A 26,534-nucleotide genomic window follows, 5' to 3' on the forward strand; every position below is an offset into this window, starting at 1 on the left:
TCCAAAAATAGTCAAAGGCACTTTGAGAAGTTGACATTATACTTATGAGAGGAAGTAGAAGCGTCACTTCTCAGCTAACAAATTATTTCATCAACCTTTCATCAGAACAAGAGATAGAGGAAGCAGAGAGACGGAGAATCAAGATGGATGAGTTCAAACGGATTAAAATGTCCTTATTTCTCATTCTGCTGCTTCAGTCTACAGGTAAGAGATGCAGCACTCACAATAATCATCAGACTGAAGAGGACTCAAGGTGAGGACACGTTTTCGTTTTGAGGAAGCTGGATTTTATTGTGGAAGCAGCTGACTGTTGCTATCTGTAAACTATGCTGCCGAAAAACATAATTTCAGCCAATCAGCGTCGTCAAATCTGATGATCACTGGGCGCCAATGTCAGCGCCCCGTGCAGTCTGTGAGTAGTTTGGACAGTGACGGGTGACGCAGTAGTTAATGAGGATGGCTTCGTGTTCAGGTGGAGTCTCCGGACCTCGGTCCCCGCCCAATTCCGTTCAAGAGCTAATCTCCAATCCTTTCGAAAGGAGAAGTTTTGGAGAAAAACTGTTGCTTAAAGACCTTGGACCGCACCAACCCGATTAGTATATATCGCAGCAAGCTCGTGAAAAAGACAAAACATAAACGTAAATGCTGTCTTTTGTTTCCCATGCTTGCTCTTCAAACAGCCGGGGACAGATACCATGTGCCCGTGGACTGTGACGGGGGTAAACAATATGAAGCATTTGTCCGACATTTTTTAAAAGCATGAGTGTATTGTACATAACAAATATATTATCATTATGCTAACTGGTTGTTCGTGTTAGACGATGTAGCTTTTTCATTTCTTAGTTATTGCTTTATGTAAATAAGCCTGTTTGTAAATAATCCTCAGAGTAACAAAGAAAAAACACAATGTATGACATGCCTTGGTTAATGTGTTGTTTTTTATTTTTTATAAGTCTTATACAAATGTAAAGCTCTATGTTTTGTGCTGTGGTTATTTTTTTTAAATTGCATTTATTCACAGTTCAGTTTGAAATGCTGTCGTGACTTGTATTGAACCACTTCAATATTTATAATTAATGCTACTGAAAAGATGCTATTAATGACCAGAAACACATTATCTACAGTTTTTATATCCCACATGCAGTTCACTGTAAAGCCACTTGGTGGAGGTGTTGGGTCAGAAAACATGAACAGTTTTAAGAAAGTAAAAAACAAAGACCAGTTGATGTTCAGGTTGATGTTCAGGTTGATAAATAATATTTTCTACACTGAAGATTATGGAGGTATTGATCATTCTTCTCATATTTTTAAGCCTCAATTTCTCCTCCCCCCCACCCTCTAACATCACCAGAAGTCATCATTTAAGGGGTCATTTCTCACATTTTTTGTTTACGGGGGAGCATCCCCCCGGACCCCCCGATTATGGTTAGGTCACTATGTCAACAGCCCCACCAAAAATATTTTCCACCAGCCGTCACTGCTCTTAAGCCCGATTGCCCCTGCCGGCGGGGGCAGATGCAGCATCTTGCAAGAAACAGCGTCTCAAGGATTCTTAACATTTAACAACCTGTGAAGCCCAAGCCTGTTTTCCAGGTCTCAGTCTCGAAAATGACATACCCGGAACAAATGACGATATCTTCACTTCTAAAAGGGGTAAATTAATAATATTGTTTCTCAAAGTAATGATAAACCTGTGAGTTGGATGTATAAGAGTCAGAATCAATATAGATTTTTTTTTATTTTAAAGTAAATTCAGATTGAACATAGTAAAAAAATGTAAATTATAGTGTCCGTCCAAAAAAAAAGCAATACTTATAGTGAAAACCACCCTTGAATAATGGGATGGTAGACTAAAAGCTTTAGAAATCCAAATCATAACATATAATAACTACCCTGTATCAAGATTGATGCAAAACAAGTTAAATTTGACCTTTTTAAAGAGATTTAGCACAAAAAAAACACTTCTGGGGTCATTTGGGTAGATTTGACCTATCTCTGGCCCCCCTTGGTCGATGTTGAGGATTGACATCTCTTTTTAACAGCTAGAGCCAATAGAATCGATGAGAGGTTCCACATAGACACACACGTTACTAAATAAGGAGTGAGAGTGACGCGTAGCCAAAACAGGAAGCTGTCATACACTCTGGAAGCTATCATTAGCAGCTAATATGAAAACTCAATTTTTGACATAAAAAATGGAATTATGGATTATCAATACTTTTTTCAAAGTGACAGACACATTGGATTAACCTATGTATTAACCTTCAGCCACGTTTTTCTCGTTTTAATGCCATTGAACGCAACTTTTGAGGTAGGCATATCTCCGTGTTTTGCTACCTAAAGCTACGTCGTTTGTTGTCTGTATTTGCTTCCCCTGTCGCAAGTTCTGATCGTTCAGTGATCATATCTGAATCTGTGGAATCTCAGATTGTTAGCTAAGCTTGTTTGTGCAGATCCGATAAGTATATTGATTGGTATAGCTAGAGTTCTGTGCTAAGTGCGTTAGCATGTTTTCGCTCAGGGCTCATTTAGACCCTTCTTGTGAGACTTGTGTTTTGTTTCGGTAAAAATGGTTCGTATCATCAGTTAGCTGAGTTTCTTCCCGTTAGGATGGTATAACACATTCATAGTTTTTTAAATATTAAGAAGCCCTGTGTTACAAGCTGGCTCTGCTTGTAACAAAAGGACAACAGTTCCACACAGGAGTGGCCCAAAACAATCATTTATTTATCCCAACGCAGTGGTTACAACCAACAATAAAACACACAGAGGAGCGGTGGCCTGGTGCACCGAGCAGGGCAGCCGAGAGAGAGCGAGAGCCTGTTCTGCAGCCCTCTTAAATGCTGGAACCAGGTGCCACAGGTGGGTCTCATCACTGCTGATTACAAGGAGAACCCAGGTTACAACAGCACCACATGGTGGACAACCACAGGGTTGTCAAACCTGAGATACAGTGTCGTGAAAAAAAAGAAGCACCGCCGGCGGGGTCTTTGGGGCTTAACAGGTTAATGATGCATACCCACTAAACGGGAAGAAACTCAGCTGACAATATTAACAATTTGTACCTAAACGGAACAGATATCTAACGCCAAGCGTCAAATTCACCACTTAGCGAAACATGCTAACGCATCGTTAGCACATAACTCGCAACATAACTTGAGACAAAGTAATATTATCTGCCCAACGTACATATCATATGAAAGCTGAGATTCCACAGATTCTAAAGGTATAAGTCTCATCACTGTACGACTAAAACTTACTGAACAAGCAGCCAGGAAAAAGCAAGACAAAAACTTCCGTTTACAGAGCCATGATGATAATTATGTTTTACCTTTGCTATTTTGTGATCAAAAGTTGTGTTCAAGGGCATAACAACGCTGCTTAAGGTTAATCAATGTCTCTGTGTCACTTTGAAATGATTACTGACAATCCATCATTACATTTATAAATAATACATTTAGTGTGCATCTTGACCGGGTGACGAGACTACCTATTGACTCAGCAATCACTGTAAGTTATATTCTTGTTTAAATAGACTTCTCCGTTTCATTTATTCTACTCTCTATAATTGTTCTGTAGTTATTGTATTTGTAACGGCACTTTTTGAGAGATTTTAAATCTCAGATCTGCTCAACTGAACCTGTTACACAGGTCTCAGTGGGTCACACGTCTCAACCCTGCATTACAATAGACAGGAAGACTCTGCTGTCGACCATCAGCTGTAGAGAGTTAACTAATTAGAGGGGCGTGGCCCCACAGCTGTGAGAACTCAGCAATCAGGTGTCCATTTTAGGTAGCTCTTTCCTGGAGCGTCAGCTTCAGCTTCAGACAGGCTAAGACAAAGGAGTCCTGTTGGAGTCACATCATACTTTGATTGAGCTAAGTATATCTAGTATTTTAAATTGTATTTGGTTGTTTAGCCCCTCACATAATCATGTGTATTTTCTCCATACCTGTTCATGTATCTTCTCGCAATTATCACTGGCCCCGTGTATCTCCTAATCGATATAACCGCCCTGCTCTCGTCTATCCCACATGCTCCACTGAGATCCAACATCTAGTTTCAGGCGGCCTGTGGAACTGCCAGTCAGCTGTTCCTAAGGCTGACTTCATCTCTCGCTACGCTTCCCTGCAGTCCCTGGATTTCCTTGCTCTCACTGAGACCTGGATTACTCCATCCAACACATCCACCCCAGCAGCTCTCTCCACAGCATATTCCTTCTCCCATACACCCAGACCCACTGGCAGAGGAGGTGCACTGGTCTCCTGCTCTCTCCCAAATGGAGCTTTTCCCTCTTCAAGCTACCTAACTAATTTACTGTATTCTTAATACTTACAGTGTGGGCACAATGAAGGTTTTGTAAAGTCGATTCTGGCTTTGTTATTACTGTTTTTTATTAAATATAATTCAATGTAATATTGCTTTTTCTTCAGTACATTTGATTGTGTTGTGTTTTAAATAAAGTGACCTATTTGACTTTCAAGAGTGCAGATGTATTTATTTGTATGGTTTTGCCTAATAGGACATTCTCTAAACATCAGGTGTGTTCTTAAAGTACTGTCAGGATCATGGAAAAAGGTAGGACCCAAATGCAGACTACAAAAAAGGTAAAAGGTCCAGAAACAAAAGTGAGCTTTATTTAAAAGCTGATGAACATGAGCATGGCATGAAATACATAGGTAGCACAAGGTAGCAACAACAAACAAAACTGACCGTGACCAACATGGAGGGAGACAGGAAAGACAATCAGCCAACAAGGAACACAGGGGAAGACAAGACTAAATACAAAGAGGGGTAACCACAGGACAAGACACAGCTGGGTAAGGGAGTCAGAAACACAAGGGCAACAGGTGAACACAATGAGACAATCAGACACAGGAGGAAAAACACAGGAAGAAAACAAGAGACAGGGAGAACAGAATAGCAAATTAAAACCCATTACCAGACAGACAAAACAAAAACCGTGACATAACACTACGATCGTGACAGAACCCCCCCCCCTCAAGGGACGGATTCTAGACGTCCAAAGAAAACAAAGTCAGTCCAACACTTCCAAAAGGGTGGGTGGAAGGGTTCCGGAGGACGGGTCTGGGACGACAGCCCAGAGGCCAGGCAGAGGAACAGGAGGTGGTCTCGGGCGGACGACCCGGGGGCAAGGCTGAGTTCATGGAGGGGGTCTCGGGCGGATGGCCCGGGGCAAGGCAGAGGCAGAGAAGCGGCTAAGGCCGTGGCGGGCATAGTCAGGGAGCCGGGCACAAGGACGGACCGGGTTCATGGCCGATTGGACCACCGGCGTAATAGGAACCAGTGTTGTCCGGACAGGAACCCTGGACGGGACATGGGCTAGTTTCAGTGGGACCCCGGACGGAGCAAGGGCTGGTGTTGACGGCACCTCCAACACGACAAGACATGGTGTTGGCAGGAAACCCGGCGGATCCCCCAACGAAACAGGACATGGAGTTGGCAGGAGCCTCAGTGGAACCCCCAACGACACAGGACATGGAGTTGGCAGGAGCCTCAGTGGAACCCCCAACGACACAGGACATGGAGTTGGCAGGAGCCTCAGTGGAACCCCCAACGACACAGGACATGGAGTTGGCAGGAAATCCGGTGGAACCCCCAACGAAACAGGACATGGAGTTGGCAGGACCCTCAGCGGAACCCCCAATGACACAGAACATGGAGTTGGGATTAGAGAAGGGATATGAGAAGGGACTTGAAAAGTGACTCGAGAGGGGACTCGAGAGGGAACTCGAGAGAGGACTCGAGAGGGGACTCGAGAAGGGACTTGAGAAGGGACTTGGAAAGGAACTTGAGAGGGGACTCGAGAAGGGACTTGAGAAGGGACTTGGAAAGGAACTTGAGAGGGAACTCGAGAAGAGAATCGAGAGGGGACTCGAGAAGAGACTTGAGAGGGGACTTGAGAGGGGACTTGAGAAGGGACTTGGAAAGAAACTTGAGAGGGGACTCAAGAAGGGACTTGAGAGGGGACTCGAGAAAAGACTTGAGAGGGGACTTGAGAGGGAACTCGAGAAGAGACTCGAGAGGAGACTTGAGAAGGGACTTGGAAAGGAACTGGAGAGGGGACTCGAGAAGGGACTTGAGCAGGGACTTGAGTTGGCCGGTATGCCGTCTGGACACGAGGGGTTGGCGTCGGCCGGAGAGCTAACAGAAGACAAGGAGCTGGAGTCAGAACCATAGCTGCTGGGGCCGGTACTGGAGTCGGAACTGGAGCCGGAATTGAAGCCGGAATCATGGCTGCAGGGGCCGGTACTGGAGCAGGAAACATGGCTGCTGGGGCCGGTACTGGAGCCGGAACCATGGCTACAGGGGCCGGTACTGGAACCGGAAACACGGCTGCTGGGGCCGGTACTGGAGCAGGAAACATGGCTGGAGGGGCCGGTACTGGAGCTAGGACCATGGCTGCTGGGATCGGAACTGAAGCCGGAACCTTGGCTGTGTGGGCCGGCACTGGAACCGGAACCATGGCTGTGTGGACCGGCACTGGAACCGGAACCGCTGGAGCATGGGCTGGAATCCTGACTTTGCGTCTCTTACGGCCCGTCCACACTACAGCTTAGACAGCTTCAAAAACGGTTTCCAACGCGTCTGCCCATTCACTTTGAATGGGGTGACGTTACTTTCGCCGAACTGCATTGTGGGAAGCAGAGCGGAGCTTTCCTGGCGTTTCAGGCTGCAAAAGTTGAGCAATGTTCAACTTTTGAAGCTTTCGGTGGAAGCGTCAGCCAATCGAATCATATGCCAGTACAAGCTCTAGCCAATCAAACCGCTGCTTGTGTGTCAGGGGCGGGAGATTCATGTGATTGGTTGTTAGTCGAGCTTCAGACACGCCCAGCTCCAAGCTTTTTTTGAAGTTGTAGTGTGGACGGGCCGTTAGAGGTCTTTTGGAGGATCTGTGGACCTCCAAACGCCAGGCAGGATCCCGAAAAAGGGTCAGAGAATGGAGACTGACACTCAGGCAGGGCTGCGTGAAAAAACTCCTCAACCAAGGCATATCGGCCACCTCCATTTGTGCCATTTTGAGGACAGCCTCTTTGTCCCTTCTAGACGAGATTCTACTCCACTCAGCATGATGACACCGAAGCGAGTAATCTAGATCGAACAGATCCAAGTCAAAATGATAAAAATCCGCTGGGCCCATAGATGGTCGGTTGATTCTGTCAGGATCGTGGAAAAAGGTAGGACCCAAATGCAGACTACAAAAAAGGTAAAAGATCCAGAAACAAAAGTGAGCTTTATTTAAAAGCTGATGAACATAAACATGGCATGAAAAACATAGGTAGCACAAGGTAGCAACAACAAACAAAACTGACCGTGACCAACATGGAGGAAACCCAAGGCCAACAGGTGAACACAATGAGACAATCAGACACAGCAGGAAAAACACAGGAAGGAAAACAAGACACAGGGAGAACAGAATAGCAAAATAAAACCCATTACCAGACAGACAAAACTAAAACCGTGACATGACACTAAGATCGTGACAAGTACACAGTTTCACTAGTGACTGCACTGATCAACAACACTGCCTTTTGTTATCACTGCATATTCATTTATATATTAACCCTTGTATGGTGTTTGGGTCTGTGGGACCCGTGTGTGTGTGTGTGTGTGTGTGTGTGTGTGTGTGTGTGTGTGTGTGTGTGTGTGTGTGTGTGTGTGTGTGTGTGTGTGTGTGTGTGTGTGTGTGTGTGTGTGTGTGTGTGTGTGTGTGTGTGTGTGTGTGTGTGTGTGTGTGTGTGTGTGTGTGTGTGTGTGCGTGTGTTTTGGAACATCACACAAGGGTTAAGGTATATTGATATCCACCCCCTGATGTGTATTTTTAATTGTTTATATATATATATATATTCATGACTTTATGTACATCACTCTGCATTGTTCTGCTTTTTGCTCTTACCTTATTTGGTCAGCATCAGAGGGTAAAACCTCCAAAACTCTGCTGCTGCTGTTAACCACATTCTCACAGAATCACTTCTCCTTCAGTTCTCAGAAGAGAAATAAAGAAGCAGCAGGAGAGGACTCTTTAAAGTAGAGACACTATATACTGATATACACCTGAACATCAGCAGGAGAGGACTCTTTAAAGTAGAGACACTACATACTGATATGCACCTGAACATTAGCAGGAGAGAACTCTTTAAAGTAGAGACACTACATACTGATATACACCTGAACATCAGCAGGAGAGGACTCTTTAAAGTAGAGACACTACATACTGATATGCACCTGAACATCAGCAGGAGAGGACTCTTTAAAGTAGAGACACTACATACTGATATGCACCTGAACATCAGCAGGAGAGGACTCTTTAAAGTAGAGACACTACATACTGATATGCACCTGAACATCAGCAGGAGAGGACTCTTTAAAGTAGAGACACTACATACTGATATGCACCTGAACATTAGCAGGAGAGAACTCTTTAAAGTAGAGACACTACATACTGATATACACCTGAACATCAGCAGGAGGATGCGCTGGTGCACCGAGCAGGGCAGCCGAGAGAGAGCGAGAGCCTGTTCTGCAGCCCTCTTAAATGCTGGAACCAGGTGCCACAGGTGGGTCTCATCACTGCTGATTACAAGGAGAACCCAGGTTACAACAGCACCACATGGTGCACAACCACAGGGTTGTCACACCTGAGACACAGTGTTGTTGAAAGAAAAAAAAGGCCCGCCGGTGGGGTCTTTGAGGCTTAACAGGTTAATGATGCATACCCACTAAACGGGAAGAAACTCAGCTACCTGACAATATTAACTATTTTTACCTAAACGGAACAGATGTCTAACGCCAAGCATTAAATTCACCACTTAGCGAAACATGCTAACGCATCGTTAGCACATAACTCGCAACATAACTTGAGACAAAGTAATATTATCTGCACAAACTACATATCATATGAAAGCTGAGATTCCACAGATTCTATTGGTATAAGTCTCATCACTGTACGACCAAAACTTACTGAACAAGCAGCCAGGAAAAAGCAAGACAAAAACTTCCGATTACAGAGCCATGATGATAATTATGTTTTACCTTTGCTATTTTGTGATCAAAAGTTGTGTTCAAGGGCATAAAAACGCCGCTGAAGGATAATCAATGTCTCTGTGTCACTTTGAAATGATTACTGATAATCCATCATTACATTTATAAATAATACAGCTTATAATCAGTGGCGGCTGCTGGAAAATATCTTTGGTGGGGCTGTTGATATAGTGAGTAAAAAAATTTTTTTTGGGACAAATGACCCCTTAAATTAGGACTTCTGGTGATGTAATGGCGCGTTTCCAGTGCAGCGCGGAGCTCGCTTTAATGCTGCGTTCAGACCGGACGCGATGCGAATATTCGCTTCGCTCTAAACGCTCCTATCGCATCGCTCTAGTCGCTCGAGTTTCACCGCGGCTGCCAGCTGTGTTTACTCGCATCATTCAAACAAGACGCGCTGGCTCGGGAGCTACAACTACAACAAGATGAACATATTTTACCGTGATTAAATTGTAATACACGTTTCTAAATGATGCCGACGTAACAACATACTGATACCGGTTAGTAAAAACCATGAATTAATGCTTTGACAAGTCTGCAGACAGACGGCAGGCGAAAAACCTTTTAGAATGCTTGTTTTCTGAATGGAGCTTGGGTTGACCAGGCTAAGCTAACGTTGTATATGCTCCGACCGTCCACACTCACAACAACGGCCTACAGACATAAATAAACCAGCGACTGTATTCTCCATGACACAGGCAGTCTGTGGTTTGTACTTGTTTAACTTTTGTCTAGTTTCTGAACAGATCGTATCTGTCCCCGGCTGTTTGAAGAGCAAGCATGGGAAACAAAAGATAGCATTTACCTGTTTGCATCCAGCTAGCCATGCCTTTCTGGTGTACCAGCTACTGAGAAGCCTCTTTGATACTATTTGTCTTTTTCACGAGCTTGCTGTGATATATACAAATCGGGTTGGTCCGGTCCAAGGTCTTTAAGTATCAATTTATCTCCCAAACTTCTCCTTTCGAAAGGATTGGAGAGTAGCTCTTGCACGGAATTGGGTGCGGACCGAGGTCCGGCGACTCCACCTGCACACCATTCTCATCCAACTTCTGCGTCACCTTGGTCACTCACGAGTCTAAAAAACAACTCACGTCAACGCACGTAAGCAACGTGGGCGCCAACATAGTGGGTGACCAAAATATTTGACGGCGCTGAAATTATGTTTCGGCGGCACAGTTTACTATTGAGACCTTTGCAACGTGCTGGTTGCTGCTGTTTGGATCGGGGGCTCCTTGCACGGCGCCCGGTAATGATAAACTAATGCCATGGGCAAGGCCAGGCAGGAAACATGTGACTTATCAGTAACTTTAGACATCGTAACACAATTTTAAACGAGATGTTATTGTAGATTATACATTTTACTGTTACCATTTGTATAATATTTACCTTGTTCATTAAAAATAAAAATATAAAATATATATATTTTTTAAATATATTTTTTTTAATATATTTTTTTTATTTAATATTTTTTTTAATATTTTTTTTTGTATGTGGGAAGAGGTGGGGCGGCGCCCCTAGCGCCCCTATGGGCCGGCACCCACTGCTTATAATGGTTAGCCGACTGGAGCTTCCGGTTTAGGTAATGTATGAATGTATGAACTGCCCCTCGATTCTATTGGCTCTAACGGTTGCAAAGATGTGTCAATCATCCAAATCGACCATTGGGTTCCAGAGGTAGGGCCCTGCGTAATGCATGCAGGTCTGCCTGGCAACTGCACAGCATTACGCTTTGTGGCCACAAGTGGCATAAAGGTCAGGGAGAATATTCCATTGAATGGAATGAATACCTATAGTGACAATTCAATGTAATAAAATGATGTTTACAGTGTGGTACCTCAGAAAGGTTAAATGGTACTAATGGCACCAAATGTACCCAAACGTGAGTCCGCCTGGTCCTACCTGCCTATGTATTTATGTGTATGGTTTTTCCTAATATGACATTCTCTAAACATCAGGTGTGTTCTTAAAGTACACGGTTTCACTAGTGACTCCACTGATCAACAACACTGCCTTTTGTTATCACTGCATATTCATTTATATTTAACCCTTGTGTGATGTTCGGGTCTGTGGGACCCGTTTTCATTATTTATCTAAAGAAAAATGATATGATAAATTATGTTTCCAAACTCACACTCAATGGCCTTGGCTCATTTTCTGTGAAGAACATATATCAGAACACATTTTCAATGACCACCCACTGTACCCACCCCCCCCCCCCCCTACACATTTACCACTGGACCCGGGACTAACAAAGGTGTGGAAATTGTAGGTCCTGTGCACCTGTCTCGGCCTCCTGTGTGTGTGTGTGTGTGTGTGTGTGTGTGTGTGTGTGTGTGTGTGTGTGTGTGTGTGTGTGTGTGTGTGTGTGTGTGTGTGTGTTTTGGAACATCACACAAGGGTTAAGGTATATTGATATCCACCCCCTGCTGTTTATTTTGAATTGTTTATATATATATTGACATCACTTTTTGTGCATTGTTCTGCATTGTTCTGCTTTTTGCTCTTACCTTATTTGGTCAGCATCAGAGGGTAAAACCTCCAAAGCTCACTTCTCCTTCGGTTCTCAGAAGACAAATAAAAAAGCAGCAGGTGAGAGAGTCTGGCAGTCGAGAGCCAGAGACCGAGAGAGAAGCACGATGTCTGGATTCAGAAGGATCGTGATGTCTTCATTCCTGATGCTGCTGCTCCACTTTCCAGGTGAGGACGCGGAGAACACACACTGTTCACGACATCACATCAGGTTTATTCTTTGATCCAGGCGGCATACAAACATGAAGACAAACTTCCTCGCTTCAAAGTAACCGTACCAAGCGTATCTTCCGCTTCCTGTTTAATCACACCCTCAGCTGTGAACGAATGTCATGCCACATATAGACATATGACATACACGTATCTGACAGCAAATAAGTGAGACAAACGGCCCGTCCACACAGCGGCGTGCGTTGACGCTTCCCCATTCACTTTGAATGGGGTGACGTCACTTTTAGCCGAAATGCATCGTGGGAAGCGACGTGGAGCGTAGCTGGCGTGGCTCGCTGCAAAAGTTGAGCAATGTTCAACTTTTGACGCCTCGGCGAGGCGTCAGCCAATCGAATCATATGCCAGTACAAGCTCTAGCCAATCAAACCGCTGCTTGTGTGTCAGGGGCGGGAGATTCATGTGATTGGTTGTTGGTCGAGTTTCAGACACGCCCGCCGGCAAGCGTCAGCGCACACCGCTGTGTGGACGGGCCGTTAGACGAATCTTCCACCGCTTCCACCGCTTCTCGGCCCGTTGACTTTGAATGGGGGTGACGTCACTTTGCCTCGCTTTTCGCCGAACTGCATTGTGGGGGAGCGAAGCCAAGATTTCCAGGATTTCCAGGATTCAAAAGTTGAGCAATGTTCAACTTTTGAAGCTGAGCTGGAAGCGTCAGCCAATCAAACACGTTTATGCAAATCTGACAGTAGAAGCGCTAGCCAATCAAACCGCGTGTAAGCAGGGAGAACCAGACCGCGGTTCATTTCCTCATATTCCAAACGAGAAGTTACGGTAGCAAATCACCCGGTTCTTTACGACCAGAACTATTAACGGGATACAAACCGGAGAAACCAGCGTGGAGGGAGGTGGCCGAGACAGAGGGTGAAACTGGTAGGTTTCGCCTGTTTGGGGAGTTTATATATATATATATTGCTCACATAAAATCCCCGGGGTTTTTTGCTTTGTATGTCGGGGGCGGGAGATTCATGTGATTGGTTGTTGGCCGTGTTGCTTGAATAAAATCCCCAAGCTGTCAGACACGCCCAGCTCCAAGATGTTCAAGATGTTTGAAAAGCTGCTGTGTGGACGTACCGTTAAACTAACATCTTTTAAAGCGTAGTGTGATTCACAAAAATAAATAGTTAAGAGTTTACTCTAAAGCCTTTTAGTAATAAGACAAACATTCAAACCATAATGATGAAAGGGAAATGGCTCTAACCCCTGCATTGAGCAAGGGGCACATTGCTCTGTATGAACTGGGGGTGAATGGTTTGTTGTATGTAAAGCGCTTTGAGGGGTGAGAGACGGATGAAGCGCTTTGAGGGGTGAGAGACTGGATGAAGCGCTTTGAGGGGGGTGAGACTGGATGAAGCGCTTTGAGGGGTGAGAGACTGGATGAAGCGCTTTGAGGGGTGAGAGACTGGATGAAGCGCTTTGAGGGGGTGAGAGACTGGATGAAGCGCTTTGAGGGGGGGAGAGACTGGATGAAGCGCTTTGAGGGGTGAGAGACTGGATGAAGCGCTTTGAGGGGGGGGAGAGACTGGATGAAGCGCTTTGAGGGGGGGAGAGACTGGATGAAGCGCTTTGAGGGGGTTAGAGACTGGATGAAGCGCTTTGAGGGGTGAGAGACTGATGAAGCGCTTTGAGGGGGTGAGAGACTGGATGAAGCGCTTTGAGGGGTGAGAGACTGGATGAAGCGCTTTGAGGGGGTGAGAGACGGATGAAGCGCTTTGAGGGGGGGAGAGACTGGATGAAGCGCTTTGAGGGGTGAGAGACTGGATGAAGCGCTTTGAGGGGGTGAGAGACTGGATGAAGCGCTTTGAGGGGTGAGAGACTGGATGAAGAGCTTTGAGGGGTGAGAGACTGGATGAAGCGCTTTGAGGGGTGAGAGACGGATAAAACGCTTTGAGGGGTGAGAGACTGATGAAGCGCTTTGAGGGGTGAGAGACGGATAAAACGCTTTGAGGGGTGAGAGACTGATAAAGCGCTTTGAGGGGTGAGAGACTGGATGAAGCGCTTTGAGGGGTGAGAGACTGGATGAAGCGCTTTGAGGGGTGAGAGACTGGATGAAGTGCTTTGAGGGGGTGAGAGACTGGATGAAGCGCTTTGAGGGGTGAGAGACGGATGAAGCGCTTTGAGGGGTGAGAGACTGGATGAAGCGCTTTGAGGGGGTGAGAGACTGGATGAAGCGCTTTGAGGGGTGAGAGACTGAATGAAGCGCTTTGAGGGGGTGAGAGACTGGATGAAGCGCTTTGAGGGGGTGAGAGACTGGATGAAGCGCTTTGAGGGGGTGAGAGACTGGATGAAGCGCTTTGAGGGGTGAGAGACTGGATGAAGCGCTTTGAGGGGGTGAGAGACTGGATGAAGCGCTTTGAGGGGTGAGAGACTGGATGAAGCGCTTTGAGGGGTGAGAGACTGGATGAAGCGCTTTGAGGGGGGGAGAGACTGGATGAAGCGCTTTGAGGGGTGAGAGACGGATAAAACGCTTTGAGGGGTGAGAGACTGATGAAGCGCTTTGAGGGGTGAGAGACGGATGAAGCACTTTGAGGGGTGAGAGACAGATGAAGCACTTTGAGGGGGTGAGAGACTGGATGAAGCGCTTTGAGGGGTGAGAAACTGGATGAAGCGCTTTGAGGGGGTGAGAGACTGGATGAAGCGCTTTGAGGGGTGAGAGACTGGATGAAGCGCTTTGAGGGGTGAGAGACTGGATGAAGCGCTTTGAGGGGTGAGAGACTGGATAAAGCACTTTGAGGGGTGAGAGACTGGATGAAGCACTTTGAGGGGTGAGAGACTGGATGAAGCGCTTTGAGGGGGTGAGAGACTGGATGAAGCGCTTTGAGGGGTGAGAGACGGATGAAGCGCTTTGAGGGGGTGAGAGACTGGATGAAGCGCTTTGAGGGGGTGAGAGACTGGATGAAGCGCTTTGAGGGGGGGAGAGACTGGATGAAGCGCTTTGAGGGGTGAGAGACTGAATGAAGCGCTTTGAGGGGGTGAGAGACTGGATGAAGCGCTTTGAGGGGGTGAGAGACTGGATGAAGCGCTTTGAGGGGTGAGAGACTGAATGAAGCGCTTTGAGGGGGTGAGAGACTGGATGAAGCGCTTTGAGGGGGTGAGAGACTGGATGAAGCGCTTTGAGGGGGTGAGAGACTGGATGAAGCGCTTTGAGGGGTGAGAGACTGGATGAAGCGCTTTGAGGGGGTGAGAGACTGGATGAAGCGCTTTGATGGGTGAGAGACTGGATGAAGCGCTTTGAGGGGGTGAGAGACTGGATGAAGCGCTTTGAGGGGTGAGAGACTGGATGAAGAGCTTTGAGGGGTGAGAGACTGGATGAAGCGCTTTGAGGGGTGAGAGACGGATAAAACGCTTTGAGGGGTGAGAGACTGGATGAAGCGCTTTGAGGGGGTGAGAGACTGGATGAAGCGCTTTGAGGGGTGAGAGACTGAATGAAGCGCTTTGAGGGGGTGAGAGACTGGATGAAGCGCTTTGAGGGGGTGAGAGACTGGATGAAGCGCTTTGAGGGGGTGAGAGACTGGATGAAGCGCTTTGAGGGGTGAGAGACTGGATGAAGCGCTTTGAGGGGGTGAGAGACTGGATGAAGCGCTTTGAGGGGTGAGAGACTGGATGAAGCGCTTTGAGGGGTGAGAGACTGGATGAAGCGCTTTGAGGGGTGAGAGACTGGATGAAGCGCTTTGAGGGGGTGAGAGACTGGATGAAGCGCTTTGAGGGGTGAGAGACGGATGAAGCGCTTTGAGGGGGTGAGAGACTGGATGAAGCGCTTTGAGCGGTGAGAGACGGATGAAGCGCTTTGAGGGGGTGAGAGACTGGATGAAGCACTTTGAGGGGTGAGAGACTGGATGAAGCGCTTTGAGGGGTGAGAGACTGGATGAAGCGCTTTGAGGGGGTGAGAGACTGGATGAAGCACTTTGAGGGGTGAGAGACTGGATGAAGCGCTTTGAGGGGTGAGAGACTGGATGAAGCGCTTTGAGGGGTGAGAGACTGATGAAGCGCTTTGAGGGGTGAGAGACTGGATGAAGCGCTTTGAGGGGGTGAGAGACTGGATGAAGCGCTTTGAGGGGTGAGAGACGGATGAAACGCTTTGAGGGGTGAGAGACTGGATGAAGCGCTTTGAGGGGGTGAGAGACTGGATGAAGCGCTTTGAGGGGTGAGAGACTGGATGAAGCGCTTTGAGGGGTGAGAGACTGGATGAAGCGCTTTGAGGGGTGAGAGACTGGATGAAGCGCTTTGCGGGGTGAGAGACTGGATGAAGCGCTTTGAGGGGTGAGAGACTGGATGAAGCGCTTTGAGGGGTGAGAGACTGGATGAAGCGCTTTGAGGGGTGAGAGACTGGATGAAGCGCTTTGAGGGGGTGAGAGACTGGATGAAGAGCTTTGAGGGGTGAGAGACTGGATGAAGCGCTTTGAGGGGTGAGAGACGGATGAAGCGCTTTGAGGGGGTGAGAGACTGGATGAAGCGCTTTGAGCGGTGAGAGACGGATGAAGCGCTTTGAGGGGGTGAGAGACTGGATGAAGCACTTTGAGGGGTGAGAGACTGGATGAAGCGCTTTGAGGGGTGAGAGACTGGATGAAGCGCTTTGAGGGGTGAGAGACTGATGAAGCGCTTTGAGGGGTGAGAGACTGGATGAAGCGCTTTGAGGGGGTGAGAGACTGGATGAAGCGCTTTGAGGGGTGAGAGACGGATGAAACGCTTTGAGGGGTGAGAGACTGGATGAAGCGCTTTGAGGGGGTGAGAGACTGGATGAAGCGCTTTGAGGGGTGAGAGACTGGATGAAGCGCTTTGAGGGGGTGAGAGACTGGATGAAGAGCTTTGAGGGGTGAGAGACTGGATGAAGCGCTTTGAGGGGGTGAGAGACTGATGAAGCGCTTTGAGGGGGTGAGAGACGGATACAGCGCTTTGAGGGGTGAGAGACTGGATAAAGCGCTTTATAAATACAGTCCATTCACCGGTACATGAAATAAACAGCTCTAACATCACTGACGGTACTTTACTGCGTACTGTTCCTTTAACTGAGAGCGATGAGTTGTGTTTGTAACCTGGTGACTTTAGTGGTCGTCAAAACTTTCACAAATATACAGTTTTAGTTTGTAGGAACTTTTGGATCTTAAATCAGAATTAGAATCAAGTTCATTCCCAGGTACATGTACACATGCAAGGAATTTGATTTGGTGTCTGGTGGTGCGAGACATACGTTGTCAAAATGAAGCATGAATATTTCAGTCTATAATATGTTTTCATTTTTTAACAGCAGCGGCGTGGCAATTTCCTTCCTTCACCGTCAGAGCTGGAGATGAAGTCACTTTGCCTTTTGACAACGTGACAGAGGATCAGGATGAGTGTGACAGTAGCTGGCTCTTCACCGATACAAGAGGTTCAGCTGCGGTGACGCTGTCTGAAGGCCGGCAGATTCAGAAAGAAGCCAAAGCTAAAGCAGACAGACTGAGCGTTACAGAGAACTGTGCTCTGGTTATAAGGAAGGTCACAGAGGAGGATGCTGGGCTTTACGCATGTCGGCGGTTCAACAAAGCAGAACAACAAGGTCCAGTCTCTCTGGTTGACCTGTCTGTGGTTACCTGTGAGTATTTACATTTTTAAACTGCCTCGTTTGAGCATTATGATGAAGTGAATACATGAATGTTACTCTTCTCTCATCATCGATCCGAGGTTCTAAAATTACAACATTCTATCATTTGTTTATGTGTTTAATATTTTCCATTATACAGCGACTCAATCATCACCGACAACAATACAAGGATGGATAATACAGAATATTATAACATCAAAAGGTAATAACTCTAAAAACAACACGGTCAAACAAAAAAGTGATTTAGAAGAACACATTTTAATTGACATTTACTTTTTATCAGATGTGGAGACTGAATAAAACACGCTAACTCACGGCTCATCATCAAAACCCCGTGCTATATGTAACTTCTCTGCTTGCAGGGTGGTGGAGGCTCCTCATCGGGTCTGTGGGTCTAACAGCTCTCCTCCTCAGTGTGGCTAAAGTACACATGTGGATAAGAACCAAAGGTGAGAGTACTTTCCCTTAAAATAAAAAGATACAAATAAAAGTACCCTGGATTTTCAGTCTGTGGAAGTCAACTTTCCTTTTTTTTTTATTTAGGGAACCTAACAAAGATGGAAGAACACATGGTGAGTTTAAACATTGGATAAATACACTGGAGTATTTATTATTAATTTGTTTTACTGTGGATCTACAAAAGACAGTAAAAAAATAGAACAAAAAGCTAAACGTGGTGAATACATATTTTTTTATAAATGTTTACATGGACTGCCCCCCCCCCCCCCCCACACACACACACACACTGGACGCTGCACTAGGTCAGAAACCAGAGGAGACTGAAGTCCAGCGCAGACGGACCACTTTTGTACAAAATGTACTTTCCATTAAAGCCAGCTCATTCTGGAATAGCCTCCCAACTGAGATACAGGGTTGTCCCCAAGCCCGCCTTAACCTGCCATCAGGCCCTGCGGCTGGGGTTTTGTAGGCCCCCTATTTAAACAACAAATCAAAGTCATGTATAGCCTCGGCAGGCTCTGTGATCGCACTTCTCCACTCTGCTCCACGCGCGCCTGGTCCTCTCCTCCAGATGAGTGACGTATCGGGCCTCCCTCATGTATCTGTCCGGTTGCCGTTGGCTCCCCTCCACGAAGCAAGTCCTCGTCGTCCTCTCCATCTCCTCCAACATCCCTCCTGTCGGTTTTTCCTCTCCCGCTACTCCATCGCTATCAGAACCAGACGGCCTACTTGGCCCCGAGGCCGGCCCCGCTGCCGCTCGGTACAGAACTCATCTGTCCTTCCTCCTCATCCTGGCCTACAGGTCTAAAATAACCTTTAAGCTTCGGCATGCTTTGTAACAGCTGCTTGTCTCCAAACTCCTTTTCCCTCAACAATTTCCTTTCCCGAGCGCCACTCTCAAACTTTTTCTTCTCAAACTTTTTCTCCTAAAGATCCTTCATCTGTCACTCAATCACTCGCAATTTGAATAAGTCACATGTGAAACATATTCTCATTCTGATTGGCTGTTAAGTGGTGCCCACTGACTGTTACGGAGTCATCTCTGGAATCCATCGATCTGATTGATTAGCGGAGCAAAAGCAAATGATCAAAATACTACGGAGGGAAGATATTTTCGTTTGGATTACTGGTCTGGGGGAAGCTCGCGAGTGTGTGTATGTGTGTGTGTGTGTGTGTGTGTGTGTGTGTGTGTGTGTGTGTGTGTGTGTGTGTGTGTGTGTGTGTGTGTGTGTGTGTCTGTGTGTGTGTGTGTGTGTGTGTGTGTGTGTGTGTGTGTGTGTGTGTGTGTGTGTGTGTGTGTGTGTGTGTGTGTGTGTGTGTGTGTGTGTGTGTGTGTGTGTGTGTGTGTGTGTGTGTGTGTGTGTGTGTGCGTTTGTTTCCCGGGGAAAACACTCACGAGAAACACCGGCTGCTGTTAAGCTGCTGTGACGTTAAATTACTCCGTTCTCCGCTTGTAATTATACCGAAGCTTCACCGTTGTATTTATCATCTGAATTTGCCGAAACAAGTTTAATATTCTGAAAGCCAAGAGTTTGTTTATTTTAAATCAGATGAAAACAAACTGTAACGGACCCTGCCGTGTTATCTATGATTACTATACGCCTTACATTCATAATTTCAGCGGAGGGAGGGGGGGCGGCGCTGCGGAAGAGCAGAGTGGCGAGTGAGAGCTGTCATCTTCCCTTTACAAGCTTCAAACATGTGTTTATCGTGTGATTTTGGAAATAAAAGTTTCATATTCTAAAAGCCAAGAGTTTGTTTATTTAAAAACATCTTTATTTAAAATTAAAAACATCCGAAATAAAAAACTTTTATTTTATTTGTTGTATTGGCTCATGATAGGCCCCTGATCTCCGTAGGCCACATGGCTTCAGCCCGGGTCAGCACGTGCATTAAGGCGGCCCTCCCACTCTCAATAGCTTCAAAGCTCAACTCAAAGAATAGTTGAGAAACAAATAGACGTGCGATCACTTTAACACAGGGGTATCTCCTCTTGCACTTTACATCTCGTTGCTGCTACATTGTATTACCATGTGGTAAATACTCCTGTCTGCTGCTCTTGCTCTCTTGCACTTTTTGCATATCATGTATTTTGTTTTTGCTATGTTTGTAAAAATGTAATCTTCTTAAATGTTTTATGAGGGACTGCGGGTGGAAATGATCTCAAAGCTAAATCTGGCCCTGTTACGCTTGACACAATTGAATGTTTTAAGTGTTCCTCACTGTGCGTGGTCCCTGCCAAATAAACGATTACATATTAAATTAAATAAATTGGTAGGGTTTATTTGATAACTTATTATACTGCTGTACAGCTTGACCTACAGTATATTTCTGCATCGATTCTCAATATCAGCTGACAGGGGAGAAGAAAGCGGATTTAAACATTTGCTAGATGCGCTGTGATTGGCTTGTGGGAGATGAGATGAGTCTGATTGGTTTAGCTGGGGGTGTGATGCGCACTTGCTTATTGAAAGAAAGGGCGAGTGAGTGAGAGAGGATTTGTGAATGAGACAGTCTTCCTGGAAGAACTTGCGCTGAGCTTCATTCATGGATCAGAATTTCTTATTTGTATTCTTATCTTGCAATGATCTTGCAAAGTAGCTAAAGCTGTGTGATCAATTAAGTGTAGTTAAAAGGGAAATGGCTAGATTTAAAATGTAGCTAAGGTAGCATAAAGTGAAATTCTCAAGTACCTGGAATGTGTACTTCAGTACATCAAAGTAAATTCCAGCTCTGCTCGGGGTTTTTACCATGTCTCTGTTCCATGTTGACAGGGGCAGAATGTTGAAGATGAAGATGAGGCGGACTATGCAGACAAGAGCCTTCTGCCTCTGTGTGACTGATCAACATCAACTCCCCTCCATGTGATAGGAAGTACATCTCATTATATTCATTCCTTTCTGACTGACGTCCTTTAATGCTCTCACATCCCCATACATACTGGATCTGATCTATAGTCTACAGCAGGGGGGTCAAACTCAATTTCATTGCGGGCCACATCAGCATTATGGTTGCACTCAAAGGGCCGGTTGTAACTTTAAGACTATATAAAAATACATATATAAATATATAATATATATAAAATAATGTATTATATTACATCATTGCCTCTGCATTGGATTATCATCGGATAGGGTAATAACTTCATAATTAACTACGTCTGAAAGCAGAAGTCTAGGGCAAGTCTCTTCAGTGCGTATGTCCCAAATGATTTAAAAAGAAAATCCAAATTCTGGAGAATAAATAAATAGAAGTGACATTTTGAAATAAAAATCTAATTCTGAGAAAAAGGAATTCTATGACAAAATGGATATTTTGAAGAAAAAAAGGCAAATTCTGAGGAAAAAGTCATATTTGAGATGCCTTGTGGGACATGTAGTTTATGGGCAACGTGCTTCTGTAGCATGTAACCGTATAGTAAACATATTATATTCTTTGCAAGCTCTTGTGGGGCCACATAAAATGAAGTCGCGGGCCGAATGTGGCCCCCGGGCCTTGAGTTTGACACCCCTGGTCTACAGTCTGTGTATAACATCTCAATATTAGCAGTACTTGTACTCACAGCAGTGATTTTAAAGCTATACCTTTATTTCTCACAGTAGCTGCTTCACATGTTCATACATATACGTTGTTTGTGAAATATCTGAATTGTAAAATGATCCTGAATCTTTGTGTGTGTGTTAAATGTGCTCTTGAGGGAATACCAGTAAATTCGTTTTTGCAAATAAACTATTCATTTATTTTCTAATTAGGGTCTGAGACCAGAGGTCGGCGAAGACCCTTTTGTAATCGCTCGGAAAGCATGCGACAACCCAGCGAAACACAGAAAAGCATCAGGAAAGCGATGGGCGAAAGCCGCTTTTAATCAAACTGAACACCATCTGGGAAATCTGCATGTTGGTGAGAGGGCGCTGACGTCAGTGAGGACACAGAGCTCATGCTACCCAGTTTAGACTAAACCCCGGTAAGGGCAAAGCGAGCAGTTATACACATATTTATGTTCATGATATTTGGCTTTTTTTGTCTTAAAAACATGTGAGTCCCTCTAGAGGTGGATCGTGAAAAGGAGACATGTTGGATATAAACTGTATTCTTACTATTTACAGCATGGGCATAAAATATATTGTATTGTCATTATTTGTATCTAATGTTGTTTTTTATATATTTTAATTGAATATTGCTTTTTATTCTGTGCCTTTGATTGTTTTGTGTTTTACTAAATAAAGTGACCTATTAGCCGTATGGTTTGTCATGACATAGCTTTCACAACCTGGACTGAATATCATGCCTTACTTCCACCTGCACTGCCCTTGTGACTGCTGTTCATCCTGTGGCTACATGAAGGCGCATCACCATCTACCCCCGACTGTTTGTTCCATTATATATTCCTTTAAGTACATCCTTTATGTACATCCTGGTTTCTGCATTAGTCGAGTCAAAGTCCACTTCATTGTCAATCTTTCCGTTTCTGTGTAGAGACAGAGAGATACTGTTTCCCACAATCCCGAGAATTAAAAAATACAAATAAATATAAAAAAAACACAACAGTCAATATATACAAAACTTGAATGATGAATATATTACTGTAAAACATGTCCATTAGTGCAAAGCACTGTCCATCCAGTCAACCTCTGAACCACATGTGATGCAGCTGCTGAGGATGCTCTCGATGGCGCCTCGGTAGAAGGAGAGCCTGATGGGGGGGGGGCTGGTTAGCCTCCTTCCTGTTGTGGGTCTCATCGTTGTTACTGATGAGACCCACCACGGTTGAGTCAACTGCAAACGTGATGAAGTGGTTTGAGCCTCGAGAGCTCTGCTGCATTGTTGACCAAACCTTCAAAGTCTAATGTTACAAACAGGGCCGTATCCAGGATTTCCTAAATACCGAGGTCCAAACATGCCAGGGGGGTTCGGGGGATCCCCCCCGCGATATTTGGGATTTTCATGATCTAGTTAGGTGATTTTTAAGTCCTGTGGGGGGTCACCCATTGGATAATATATTGATTTCAAACCATGTCAGTGGGCTGACTATGGCAGCATACATTATTTTGAAAGTGTAATGCATAAGAATCAGTTGAGTGTTACGGCCCGTCCACACTACAGCGTCGACAGCGTCGAAAACTCCAATCTGCCCATTCACTTTCAATGGGGTGACGTCACGTTGCCTCGCTTTTTCGCCGAACTGAATTGTGGGTAGCAGAGCGGTCCGTCTCCGCCGTCTCCGGCGTCAGAAGTTGAACAATGTTCAACTTCTGACGCCGGAGACGCCGGAGTAGCCAGCGCCAGCCAATCAAATCCCGTTTCTGAAAATCTGACAGCTGAAGCCGTAGCCAATCAAACCGCGTCTAAGCTGGGAGAGATATCCCGCCGTTCATTTCTATATTTCAAAAAAAGTTGGAGGAGAAACTAATTATCGCCGTAGCGAATCACCCGGTTTTGTATGACCAGACCCTCTTCACCTACCGGGATACAAACCGGAGGAACCAGGCATGGAGGGAGGCGGCAGAGACAGTGGGTGAAACTGGTAGGGTTTCGCCTGTTTGGGGAGTTTATATATATATTGCTCCCATAAAATCCCCGGGGGTTTTTGCTTTGTATGTCGGGGGCGGGAGATTCATGTGATTGGTTGTTGGTCGCGTTGCTCGAATAAAATCCCCAAGCTCCAGACACGCCCAGCTCCAAGATTTTTTTGAAGCTGTAGTGTGGACGCTCCGTTACTATTAATGATCTGGACGTGCAGAAGAGGCTAACATGATCACAACACATTGTCAACATTCATTTTCCATGTCTCTCTCCTTTCCGTAACCTGCAGCCTCTCTTCCATCTCCTATACTCTCTCTGTCTTCTTCCTGTTCTTTACTCTCTCTGTCCTCTACTCTCTCTTTCTCAATCTCTCCCTCGTTGTTCACTGTTCGCTCCTCCTCACTTGTCTCCTCCTCACTTGTCTCCTCCTCACTTGTCGCTCTTGCCAGTGAATTAAAAGCAATTCAGCCGTTTAGTTCATTTCACTTGTTTGTTTGCACTTTTTGTTTTATTTAAATCTGTTTTGTTTGATTCTCAAAAGAGAACAGAGATGAAAGCAAATTGTGTTTTATACAATCGTATGTTATTATGACATCATAACTGCAATAGATGTATGTTTTAAAATTATGCCTATGTCTCTCTCTCTCTCTCTCTCTCTCTGCCTGTCCTGTCTCTCTCTCGTTCTCTCTCTCTCTCTCTCTCTCTTTTTCTCTCTCACTCTCTCTCTCTCTCTCTCTCTCTCTCTCTCGTTCTCTCTCTCTCTCTCTCTGCCTGTCCTGTCTCTCTCTCTCTCTCTCGTTCTCTCTCTCTCTCTCTCTGCCTGTCCTGTCTCTCTCTCTCGTTCTCTCTCTCTCTCTCTCTCTCTCTCTCTTCCTTACCAAAGCTGAGCTTCGACTGACGTAGTCTTTTCATTATATCTGAGTCAGTGTAAAAAGAAAACAATGTTATATCTTCAATGTTTTACTCAAATTGAAATGAAAGAAAAGCATTACAACGTTTGTTAAGGTAATCCTTCTGACATTGGATGAATGTAATTAACTGTAGCTCTCTAGTTTCTTCACGCAATGTAAACCAAAGTATAGCCTATAGCTGCAATATAAGTTAGAGAGCATGTTGTCGGACGTCCACTGACTAACGTATAGCGTCTACAGTGTAGCCCTCACCCTGCCCTCCTATGATGAGAGGAGCGGGGTGGTGGGTCCTCCCTCCCCTTCAAAGCCTGATAGGGTTTTTGGAGCCAAGGCAGAACGTTTAAAAGTTAGCGCTGAGCTTCAGTCTGCAATGTTCAAACCAACAGATAAAGCCAGAAATCTAGGTGTAGTCATGGACTCTGACCTGAGTTTCAACAGTCACATTAAAACAGTTACTAAATCAGCCTACTATCACCTAAAGAACATATCTAGGATTAAAAGACTAATGTCACAGCAGGATTTGGAAAAACTTGTCCATGCCTTTATCTTCAGTAGACTGGACTACTGCAATGGTGTCTTCACAGGTCTCACTAAAACATCTATTAGAAAGCTGCAGCTGATTCAGAACACCGCTGCTCGAGTCCTCACTGACACTAAGAAAGTGGATCACATCACTCCTGTTCTGAAGTCTTTACACTGGCTTCCTGTGTGTCAAAGAATAGATTTCAAAATACTGCTGCTGGTTTATAAAGCGCTGAATGGTTTAGGCCCAAAACACATTACTGACCTCCTGCTAAACTATGAACCATCCAGATCTCTCAGGTCTTCAGGGACTGGTCAGCTTCCTGTCCCCAGAGTCAGAACTAAACATGGAGAAGCAGCGTTCAGTTATTATGCTCCAACTATCTGGAACAAGCTCCCAGAAACCTGAAGGTCCGCTGCAACTCTGACTACTTTTAAATCCAGGCTGAAGACTTTTCTTTTTGTCGCTGCTTTTAATTGAACTTTTCATATCTTAAACTGCACTGTAACTTTTATCCATGTACTTTTCCTTTTAATGTTTATTTTATTAGCTTTTCTTTTTAATGACTGATTTTAAATGCCATTTTCTTAATGTCTTTCATTTTGTGTAAAGCACTTTGAATTGTCCCGAAATTGACACCCGATGGACACACGATAAAGGAAATGTTCAAATTCGGCTGTGATCGTAGCAACATCGGGCCATTCGTGAGGGCATCTGAAGCCTTCGTATGACCGCTGGTGGAGTTTCTCGCTCCGGCAGCAACTTCGTGAGCGGTGGAAAAATCTTTGGCATGCCAACAAATAGCCGAAGGACCTTGCAAAGGTTCATTTTCGTGTTGAATTCGTGTGTCCATTTTGCCCATCGTAAGGCCATCGTAAGGCCATCGTGAGGGCATCGTGTTATCATCGGTGCCATCAGGCATTCGCCCCGATCAGAGTGAGGGCGAATGCACCGATGATAACACGAAGATGACACGACTTGACAAGATGCCCTCACGAGTGCCTTACGAAGTTTCCGCTCACAAAGTTGCTGCCGGAGCCTGAGAAACTCCACCGGCGGTCATACGATGGCTTAAGATGCCCTCACGAACGGCCCGATGTTGCTACGATCACAGCCGAATTTGAACATTTCCTTTATCGTGTGTCCATCGGGTGTCAATTTCGGGACAGTGTGACAGGGGCTTAAGCGGTTGACCAGTCACAACAGAGCCTTTCCAGCAACCAATCAGAGCAGACTGGGCTCTGGTTTCAGACGGAGGGTGAAAAGAGGTGCTGCAGCACAGGCAGTATGAGAAAAATAAAGAGCTTTTAGAACATTAAAGCATGGAGACATGTCACAAAATACCAATATGAACCTGAACATTAGCTAAATATGTCCCCTTTAAGTGGCTGCAAAAAACAGGACTTTCAGAACTCCTTTAAGGGTGTGTCAGTTATGAGTTGTTTTCCTTCCCTGCAGGCTCATGATGATGATGATGATGATGATGATGATGATGATGATGATGATGATGATGAAGCAGTGACCTACAGCACTGTGAGAGCTCCCTCCTCTTCCTCTGCTGCCTCCTCTGATCCCAGCCTCCTCTACGCCACCGCCAACAAACCAACGAAGAAAAATATGTAATGTTTAAAATAGAGCCGGGACTTGATTAAAAAAATTAATCTAATTAATTAGAGGCTTTGTAATTAATTAATCGAAATTAATCGCATTTTT

This window comes from Pseudochaenichthys georgianus, chromosome 24, assembly GCF_902827115.2.
Source record: "Pseudochaenichthys georgianus chromosome 24, fPseGeo1.2, whole genome shotgun sequence".
NCBI classification, from domain to species: Eukaryota; Metazoa; Chordata; class Actinopteri; order Perciformes; family Channichthyidae; genus Pseudochaenichthys; species Pseudochaenichthys georgianus.